The following is a 10,490-nucleotide window of genomic DNA, read 5'->3' on the forward strand; positions in this document are numbered from 1 at the left end:
TCAAAGTCATCCCCAGCCACATAAGGAGTATGAGACCAGCTACAGAAGACCCTGTCTCAAGAATAAATCAAATAAAATATTTGAGTATATACTATATATGGACACTTATGTTCGGATTTTTGTAACTATTTTTCTAACTATTTATTTCTTTTCTAACTATTTTTGTAATTATTTATTTTTACTGTATGTGTATGAATGTTTTGTCTGCATGTATGTCTGTACCACCCACCCCCTGAATCCCTAGTGCCTGTGCAGGTCAGAGGAGAGGGCATTGGATCCTCTGGAACTGGAGTTATACAGATGGTTATGAGCTGCCATGTAGGTGCTGGAAATTGAATCCAAGTCCTCTGAAGAGCAGCCAGTGCTCTTAACCACTGAGGCATCTCTCCAGCCCCCTCAGAATGTTTTTTAAATATCCCTTCCTCCTGTGTTCATCTTCTTTACTCTCCTTTTCTCCTCTGCCTCTCTGCACATATGTATCTCGATTTCTACTTTAATATTACCCATGTCTAACTAGTCCTCATTGGACTAAGTAAAGAACACTAGAGAAAACAAAAGACGTGTTTGAGATAGAGGAGGGGACATAGGAAGTCCCTGTTGTTTGGATCCTCACCTTTATTCAGAGAGTCTATAGACCTCCACAGACTCTCTCGGATGAGGCAGTCTAGTCTGGAAGCCACTGCTCTGTACTTTGATAAGTTGTTATGAACCGTCACTCTATATGTATGACAGTTAAGTTACCAGGGAATGTGCAGATAATTCTGACACTGTGTCTATTCTTATCTTTTCTGCTCCTCCCTCTGAACGCCCACAGAGATATGTCTACATGGTATCATGTTACTGTCAAATCAGCTACTCACCCAGCCAGTAATAAGTTAACCAATTGCTAACTAAACAAGGCATAGTCAAATTCTTGATTTTATCTAATCATTTGGGTCTTTGCCAATTCAATCTTCTTGTCTGTAAGCAGAAGACAGGAATTATGGTAATAATGTCTTCTTTGTAGGACTATTTTAAATACCAAACATAGAGCAAAAAGTTAAAAAAAATAGCTCTTTATATTATAAAGAAAATCACAAACATTGACATTTTGTGTTATATTGTTTTAGACAGTCAAATTCAGAAAAGATTCATTTTGAGTGTTGATATCCTTGTGCAAAGATGACTAGGAAGGTGATTGAGAATGCACAGCCATAGACCTGGGATATGAACCCTAGAAATGCACTATGAGGCATGCACCACAGCATCTTCTAATGCCAGTTATCAACAGGGACCAGGTACTGAACCACAGTGGAATGGACCTGGGGTAGGAAAGATATTTCAACTCACCACCTCCCTACTGTGGACACTTCTCTAAGCACATAGTAGGTTATCACCTGGTATGAAGAATCTTCAAAGTGGAGGAAACACATCCTTAAGCATATATTTAAAACATACCCAGGAGTGTACAATGTGTTTTAAGGAAATTAGTTTCTAAGCCTTCTACCCCTGTGTGTACTTTTCTCCTCAAATACATCTATTTGGGTTGCAAACTTATCTTTTATTGCTCCCTCTCACTTCTCCTATCTTACAAAAGATGGCCATGTCTAACCAATCCTACTCTTAGGCATTGGTAAGGTAGAAAATCCTTTGAGGGAACTAAACAGAGAAGCCTGGAGCAGACACAGCTCCTGAAGGAATGACAGGGGCACAAACACAGGACCCAATGGAAAACAACTCCAACAACAAATAGTGACAGAACTGTACTTTCTACCGTGTAGGGGACAAACTCATTGTAAGGCTCTATGTCTTATCTGTCCATATATTGCTTTATCTTGAAATTTAAAGGTGGTATGTTTATCATAGAGATGAAAGTATTATGGTTCACTTAAATTGAAAAATGAACCTTTTAAAAAAAAAAAAGAAAGAAAGAAAGAAAGAAAAACAGCCCTTGCTGGACTGTTTCTATTGGTAATTTGAAATGGATTTTCTTGACAGATAATATAGAAGACAGAGTCTGCAAAGTGAATGGGTTTCACCTATTGCTCCAAAGGTTTGGTAAAATAAGTTCCATATAGGATATGGGATGTGTTAGAAACCACATCCTTTGCAATGACTACATTTATACATATGGGTTTTACATAGTAACTAAAAATATTTGAAGGGGTCTACTATTTTCCAAATTTAGTCCAGAGAACATACAGGCAAAACAAGCCTTGAGAATCACTATTTTGAAGTATCTGCCTCTTGGTTAAACCATCTGGAAGGACTCAGTCATAAACTAGACCCCTCGGTAGTGTCAAAGAAATGTCTTACTGGGGTGGACAGTTGGACCAGGTGGCTTCTGTAACTTGGAAATATACAAAGAACATGACTTCAGGTCAAAGTCAAGAAACTGAAAATATAGTTCCTTCCCATCTCACATGAGTATTTGTATACAGATGTAGGTGTGTGCAGGAGGGTATGGATGAGTATGTACATTTGTGTGTGTGTGTCTGTGTGTGTGTGTGTGTGTGTGTGTGTGCATCCATGTGTGTGCGGATGTACATGGAACATGGAGCGAGGAGAAGATGCGCAGGCCAGAGGTCAACCCCAGGTGTTGTTGCTCTAGAGTTGTCAAGGTTCCTCTCTGAGACCAGGAACTTGTCATTCAGGCTAGACTGACTGGCCACTAAGCCCCAGGAATGCACTAGGTCTCTGCCTAACCAGTGCAGATTAGAAGTGCAAACCACACACCACACTACACCTGTGTACAGGTGCTAGAAAGTGAACTTGGGTCCTCAAGCAAGTGTGGTAAACATGTTACTGACTAAGCAATCTTTCCAGCCTCCTATTTCATCTCTTTATGTCTCAAAGTTTTTCTAATAAAGTCTCAGAGCCAATGTAATCTGGATCTAAAAACACCAAGATTTTTTTCATGCTACATTATCTTCAGAAGTTTTTACATTCAACAAATAGCCACTGTGTGGCTACTCTGTGCCAAAACTGCTACACGAGACCATGGGAAAGTCTCTAAAATCAGGCAGTTGCATCCTAGTCATACACATACTCACAATCTGGTTATCTGTCCGAACACAAACAATTTTCTCATTCTCCAAATTTCCAATGAAATTTCTGGTAAAACATCACTCATGTCAAAGAACAGAAGAACACACACTAAGTTGACAGAGGGGGTGGGTAAAGATAGACGGACAACAGATGACAAATAACTGATAAAATCTTTGTGACCAACAGTTCTTGGATTATGGGAGTTCTGGATCGTGACCAGAAACCCTGTAGCATATGCTTCTTTCAAGTGCTGTAGGCTGTGGATTTTCTTTTCATGAGACAGAGCGACTGGAAATACTTTCACCATGCACAAAAAGATATGCCTAGACCAAGCGCTATTGACATTCAGAGCCAGATAAAAGTTTTTGGTTGTAAAAGGCTGTCTTGTGCACTGTAGGGTATTATAATAAGTAGACTTCTAAAGATGGCTCCCCAAGGTTAAGTCCAATGGCTACTCAGAAAAAAAACAATCTAGGTACTGCTGTGAAAGGGTTTTTGTAGGTGTAATTAAAGGCCTAAATATTTAACTGTAAGATACAGAAATAAAGCAGATAGGGCAAATCCAATTGTATAAGCTTCTTGCAAAGAAGGGATTTGTCTCTTGCTAGCAACACAAAAAGGAAGTTGGCAATTCATAGCATGTGGATATTCAACATGTCACTGTTTACTTGGAAGATGTGGGTGGCCAGGAGCAAGCTCAGGCATTGGCTTAAGTGAGGGTAAAGCCTGTGGCTGACAGCCATCAAGAAGTGAGGACTTATCCCAACCTCAAGGAACTGAGTTCTGCCAACAACCTGGAAAACATTTATTCTTTCCGAGTCTCTAGGTAAGAGCCCAGCCTAGCTGACACCTGGATTCTGTGCCCTGAGACCCTAAGAAAAGAACTTAATGTAGATTTACCCCCACTATTCTGTCAGACTTCTGATTAAGAGAACCATGAAATAATACATAGGTGATGGTTTTGCTGCTAAGTCAGATAATTGCTTATACAGCAGGAAGAAGCTGATACAGACATTTACCCCCACTGACTACCCACTAGATCCCCCTCCCTGATGTGACAACCTAAACTATGTCTAGCCATTGCCAAATGTTAGTGGAAAGGACCACAAAATCACCACTGATTTAGAACCACTAGTCCAGACATACATCTTGCCACTGTAGAGTTAGAAACAGTGGTCTATTGTAAGAAATTGACATCTTGAGCTCTATCCATATCTCCTTATGATTTCATCTACTGTTTTATACAAGTTAAATTTAACTAAGATAGACTCTAATGTGGAAATAGAAAAAGACATTCATGTGAACTTTCATTTATAATGGTAGGAAATAATTTGTGTTAGAATTAATTGTTTTCTTCCACACCTTCTTGATTGATTCTTAGACTCAACTTTTTTTTTCCTTTTGTTCCAGATGAATTTCTTAGTGAAGGTATTTTTTCTATTTCCACATTAGAGTTTATCTTAGTTAAACTTAACTTGTATAAAACAGTAAATGAATGAGACAATTGTATAGCTTGATCTGCTTGGGGGGCCCATCTCTGGTGCATGAGCAGGCTTTGTGGAGCTCACTACCTATGATGGGACACCTCATGCAGCCTTGAGGCAGGGGGAAGGGCTTGAACTTGCCTCTACTGAATGTACCTCCACATGGGAGGCCTTGCATTCTTGTGGGAGGGAGTAGGTCGGGAGGGGAGGCTGGGAGGGGTGGGAAGGGAAAAGAGGGGGATCTTTGATTGGTGTGTAAAATGAATGAAAAAAAATTCCTTAATTAAAAAAAAGAAAGAAAGTTCATGCTACAAAAGAGGAGGTAAGCTTCCTCGGTTTGAGTTAGGTTTGGACTTTGTATAGCTCCTTCATCCTTTTTTTTTTTAATATGGTACTGGTGATTAAAGCCAGGGTGGTAGGTAGCTAGGTGAGCCCTTTAGCAACAGACTTTATGCTTAGACTCTAGATTTTATTTTCTGTAATATAAAAGTGCATAGCAAGCGAGAAACACTTGGTTTAGGTCACAGATATTGTAGCTGCTATATGATGAAGTATTGACAGAGCACAGTGACATTAAGTGGCTTACTCCACATTGAAGGCAGTCATCACAATTCTTTCTGCTGGGTTCTTCTGTATAAAGTAAATATCCCTGCACTCACTGTGAGAGCCAAAGGGGGAAAGTGCAATGGCCTCCTTCTTTTCAGCTTCATCAAATATAGCTTTATATCACTATACCTCTGGCCAGTTATATGGAAATATTTTCTCAACCTTTGGATGAAAAGTTGAAAGGCATGATGACTCTTAGAGTAACTTTTATTTCAAAGATAGGTCTCAATTTTTAAACTACAAATACAATACCTAACAATTTATGCCTCCCAAATGGGATTATTTTTGACAGAAAACTTGGAGCATGGAAAGAAACCATCTTTGGGTCTCCACAACCTGTCACCCATCCCTAATTTATGAGGCAGACTCCTGAATCTCTGAATTGAATACAGTAAAGACAGGAGAAAAAAATGGCAAGGCAGTGAGAACACTTGACTAAGATTGGCTTTGTCCCATCTACTTCCATGCCAAGAAGATGCTTCCCCAGTTCTGGGTGGACAGCTTCTCCACTAACTAGCCCACAGTCACTCAGCTGCTCAGGCATCACCTGCGGTCGTCATTTCTTCACCGTGTAGGGATCTGCCATTTTCTTCAACTTTTTGCTGTGTAGCCTCTGAGGAAACTCTAGGCATGAGCATCCAACAGCCTTCTAAGAAGTCAGCCACCTGGGCATGCACACACCTCCTTCACCTCATTTCCTACACCTCTTCACTTCCCAAGGTTAGAGGAACTTCCTGCAGCAGACCAGATGTAATCCCTATAGTCTTCCCTTATACATTAAATGAAAGCCGAGAAAGAATGATGATCCCCAGACCAAAGATCCTCTCTTCTCCATCTTCCATCTTCACTCCTTGGCCATCACCCTAGAAACCCACATTTGGGTACGTTCTCCATGACTCTGTCAGAACGTATTAGCTGAGTCTTATAACTCTTTTGGTAACAATCTCTTTTCTGTCTTGGAACAAGGAAGGTATTTTCTAAAGAATCCACCTGTCTTTCAGCTGATTTTGCCTTTTTCTACAGAGAACACGTTCTCCATGAATGCCATTAGAGCTCTTCTGGGAGGCATACCAAGACATTAGTTGGTGGTTAGCTGAAAACAAACCTAAGTCTAATGATATTTATCAATGATCAATCCCACAGTCATCATAACTACCATTGGTAGCATACTTAAGGACTGTCAATAATATTGCAAAATACTGGACTCCATTCCAATTCATTGCAGATGGGAGCTTTCATACTCTTGAATATCTTGAGATATTCAGTGTGCCAGGAAGTCCCATCACCTCTCTTGTCACCATTGCAGAAGGGTGTTTTTGTCATCTGATTGACAAGAATCAGAAAAAAACATTATTCCTAGGATCTCTTCTAGTGTCTCTGTTTTAGTTTTGGTTCCCTTAGATCAAGAGGCAAGAGTTTGAATGGAAGTAGTGTGTTTAGAAATTGTACAGAAAACCTTTCCTAGAGTGAGAATGTGGTATAGGAAAGGATGAAAAGCCATGCAAAGAAATACTACTAATCCAGCTACCAGTGAATTTTTGTAAATGGTGCCAAACGCACACCTCAGGATCACCCTAGTTCAGAATCAAGGGAGTTGAGCCATTTACAGATGTAGAAAGCACCTAAGTCTCATACCTCTTCAATTGAAGTTTATGCTGGCTGTTCCAGTTCCTTAGCATTCCTAGCTGCTTCCCCACAAGGGTCTTCTCCAATTCTAAAAATTCTTAGGAACAGAATTACTTGTAATTATAAATCAGTGGAACAGCAATGAAATGAAGGAGTCTCAGGGTGAAGCAATTATATCTCCCATAAGCACTTCCATGTGGCCCACATATACTACAAGAAAGACACTCTTGTACCTTTGCCTTGAATGACTTTGGGGAATGCAGACTAATTTGATTGTACCAGCCTCCCCGATGTTGCTACCAAAGCAATCTGTCATTTGTCCTCTAGATGTCCTGCCTGAGAATTAGACAGAGCCCAGCTCCCCTCCAAAAGCCGTAGCAGTGCCTACAGCAAGCTCTCCAAAGCCACCCCATTAGGCCTCAAGCAAAGCAGTAGTTAGATTTAAAAACACAACCAAACCCTAAGATACCTCTCTCCAGTCTTTGTTTCTCTTGCCATTATGGTCTCCTTCTCTATGTCTGATTTAGCTGACACGCCAAGATCATGAAGGTAGCTATTGAACATTTCTGTTATAGTTTATCATAACTATGCATGAGGATTAGGCTTACATGTTCCTTGGTATCTGGTGTCTTTCAATTCTATACTTAGGTAGGAAGGAAGTCAAGAACTCTAGTTAATGTCTTTTTTGGGGGGGGGGTAGACACAGGGTTCCTCTGTGTAGTTTTGGTGCCTGTCCTGGATCTCGCTCTATAGACCAGGCTGGCCTAGAACCCCCAGAGATCTGTCTGGCTCTGCCTCCCGAGTGCTGGAATTAAAGGCATGCGCCACCACTGCCCAGCAACATCCTCTTCCAGCAGCAACTCAAACAACCTCAGCCAACACTTCTCTGGGGTCAACATCTTCAAAGCTAAGAGAATATGTGAACATTTTCTGCAAAGGACAGTAGTGAGGGAGGTGATCACTGGAAGCATAGATATTTACAGGACACCAAGCACTCTATGGATGTAGCCTTTGCAACAGCTGTACAATGTAGGTTTTGTTATTTTCAGTATGAAGGAAAAGAGCTTGGGGTTTTTCCCAGTGCATATATTGGTAGTAATTGGATGGATCTAGAGAAATCTTTCCCTGCCTAGCTCCAAAGCTCATGATTGTCCAGTGAGACCAGGAATAGGAATCTCAAATTTCAAATGTTACTGGGTATAGGAGAGATAGATTAAAGATGTTATGTACATTAAAAACAGCTAACGGTGGTGAGTGAATCCTAGTGTTGATCTCAAAAAGGACAAAACCATGGTCTTGAGCTAAGTCAGACCATCATCCTCTATCTTGCTAATTTAAGCCAGTGTAGTGGTCCTGAATCTAGAAAATGAATGTGTAGTCTCTAGCTAAGTCAGGGTTAATTCTGAAAACTTGGCCTCGCTTTGATGCTGAGGAATCAGCAGATGTCACATGGAAGAGAAGGGTCCACAGCATGCTCACAGCTGATGGGGAAATAAAAAAGGAAACATGGCTTATTTTTTCTCTAATATTAGCTGATGCATATTGGAAATAATGTCTCACAAGTAGGTTTATGATCATAATTCATAGAGAAAATAAACCCAAATCAGAAAGGATATATATTCTAATTAACACTCTAAATCACTGTTTGGGGATCAAAGAAAATACTGTGTCATAATTGTGTCAATTTATAAAGATCTTCAGAGTGTAATACTTTTACCCTTGTGAATTTGATCAGATAATCCAAAGAGGCCAAATTTGCTCTTTCCTTCAATAAGAGAATGAAGCCAGCTCAGGATTACTAGGGTATCATACTGCACAAGAACACATCTTGTTTTCTTCTCTCAGATTTTCACTCTTTAACAAGGGCATGGAAACTTAATATGCTGCTAATTCATTATTTAAATCAGGTATTATGCCAATAGGGCTGATTTGTTTCTCACAGCATTACACAATTCAGAATTATCTGCACATCTGTCTTTCTTTATTAACAACAGAAAGTTGCCATTAAATTCAGCACCTCTAGAAGCAAAATCAACCAATGAGGACTTAAGAATCCTAATGTTTTTCCCAATGCCCAGCAAGGTGCCACTCTGGCTATGGCTGGACAGTTGACATCTTTAGCTTCAGCAGTCAGAGAGGAAAAATAAAGGGAAAAAGAAGTGTAGAGAAGGTGGGAGGGAGTAGACAAGGGAAGGGAGAAGAGGAGGGAAACGGTAGACCTGTTATGGTTTTGAGAAGTACCACTCCAAAAGGCTCCTGTATTAGGAGCTTGGTCTCAGCCAATGGCTCTAGGAAAAGGCAGTTGGGTCATGAGGGCAATGACTGCATCAGTGAATTAACCCATTGATAGATTCATAGCTGAGCGATTGGTAGGTAATAGGTGCAACTGAAGCCATCTCCCTGAAGGTTACATTGTTGAAGGCCCAGGAGTCTAGCTACAATTATTATTGTGGGGAAGGGTTGGCAGAGGGGTGGATGAATTCACCCTTTAGACAAAAGTAGAGCAATTGGATATTGGGGTGGGGTACATTTGGAAGAGTTTCTTTGTATTCAGTTTCCTGGCAGCATGTAATTCTTGCCATGAAAGGACAGTCCAAACTGCCCAGTATACAGTTTTGGGATGTTAATGTGAGCCACTATGTCCAATCTCTACCATGAAAATAAGGGCAGCCCTGGTTGATCAACGTTCAGTCTGGTCAGAGGGCCACTAGAGCATTATAGTGTCAGGTTGTAGAAAACCAACAAAATTCCCAAACACTCCTCGACAAAGGAATAGCTGAGAGGCCAATTTTAACTCAACATAAGACCAAACTTTCCAATAATTATTCCAGAATAAAACATTGAATTGGATGAGATTTGAAATTGGATTCTATTAACTCCTAGATCAAGGTCACATTTCCATGATTTTTAAACCAAGGAGTGACCTTGCAGGGTCCAAGGGAATGTGGCATTGTAGACCTAAGCTTTGATGAGAACTTGAAGCCTAGAGAACTGTGACTCTGTATTTCCCTCAGAACAGAAGCCCTCCAGGTGAAGATGGTCTAGGTGCCTGGAAAATAACTTTTAGAAGGTCAGAAGCCAAATGAACAGCAAAGGTACCACTCAGAAGAAAAGGTACTATGTATCTGGAGGTCAGCAAGGAATCAGGTACCTTGAGCTCAGTCTTTATTCTCTAACCCAAAGAGACATGTTTTCCCCACAAATATCCTGTCCCCAACTAAACAAACTTCTAATGGTAGGACCATAGCATACAAGTCATAGGGTTAAGGGTGGAGTCAGGGGGATACGGCATTCAAGAATGAGCGGACCCCACAGTGAAGAGTGAAGTATGCTTGACCAGTCTCCTGGGCACTGGATTCCAGGACAGATCTCTGTACTCTGCCTTCTCTAAGCTCTACGTGTAGCAGACCATCAGCATTGGAGATAATGACACTACTGGTCAGTCTCACTGAGTACCTGCAAATGCACGTGAGAATCTGATCAGCTTTACCCCGCTTGAACATGAATGACATCACTCAGGCACTGCTGATACCAGTAAACAAAAGCCTGCCACGACTTCACTGAAGAATTTCAGCATTAAGTGCCAAGTCTTCATGCCCTGTCGCTCAGGGGTTCTGCATCCCTTTTGATTTATCCTGACACCATGACATGCATGCAGCATGGTCTTGCAAAACAGCAGGATGCTCCAGACAGATCTCAAGCTTGTGATCTGACAGGCCTGGACCTAAACCCTGTCTCTACTATGAA

This window comes from Onychomys torridus, chromosome 7 (assembly GCF_903995425.1).
Source record: "Onychomys torridus chromosome 7, mOncTor1.1, whole genome shotgun sequence".
Classification (NCBI taxonomy): domain Eukaryota; kingdom Metazoa; phylum Chordata; class Mammalia; order Rodentia; family Cricetidae; genus Onychomys; species Onychomys torridus.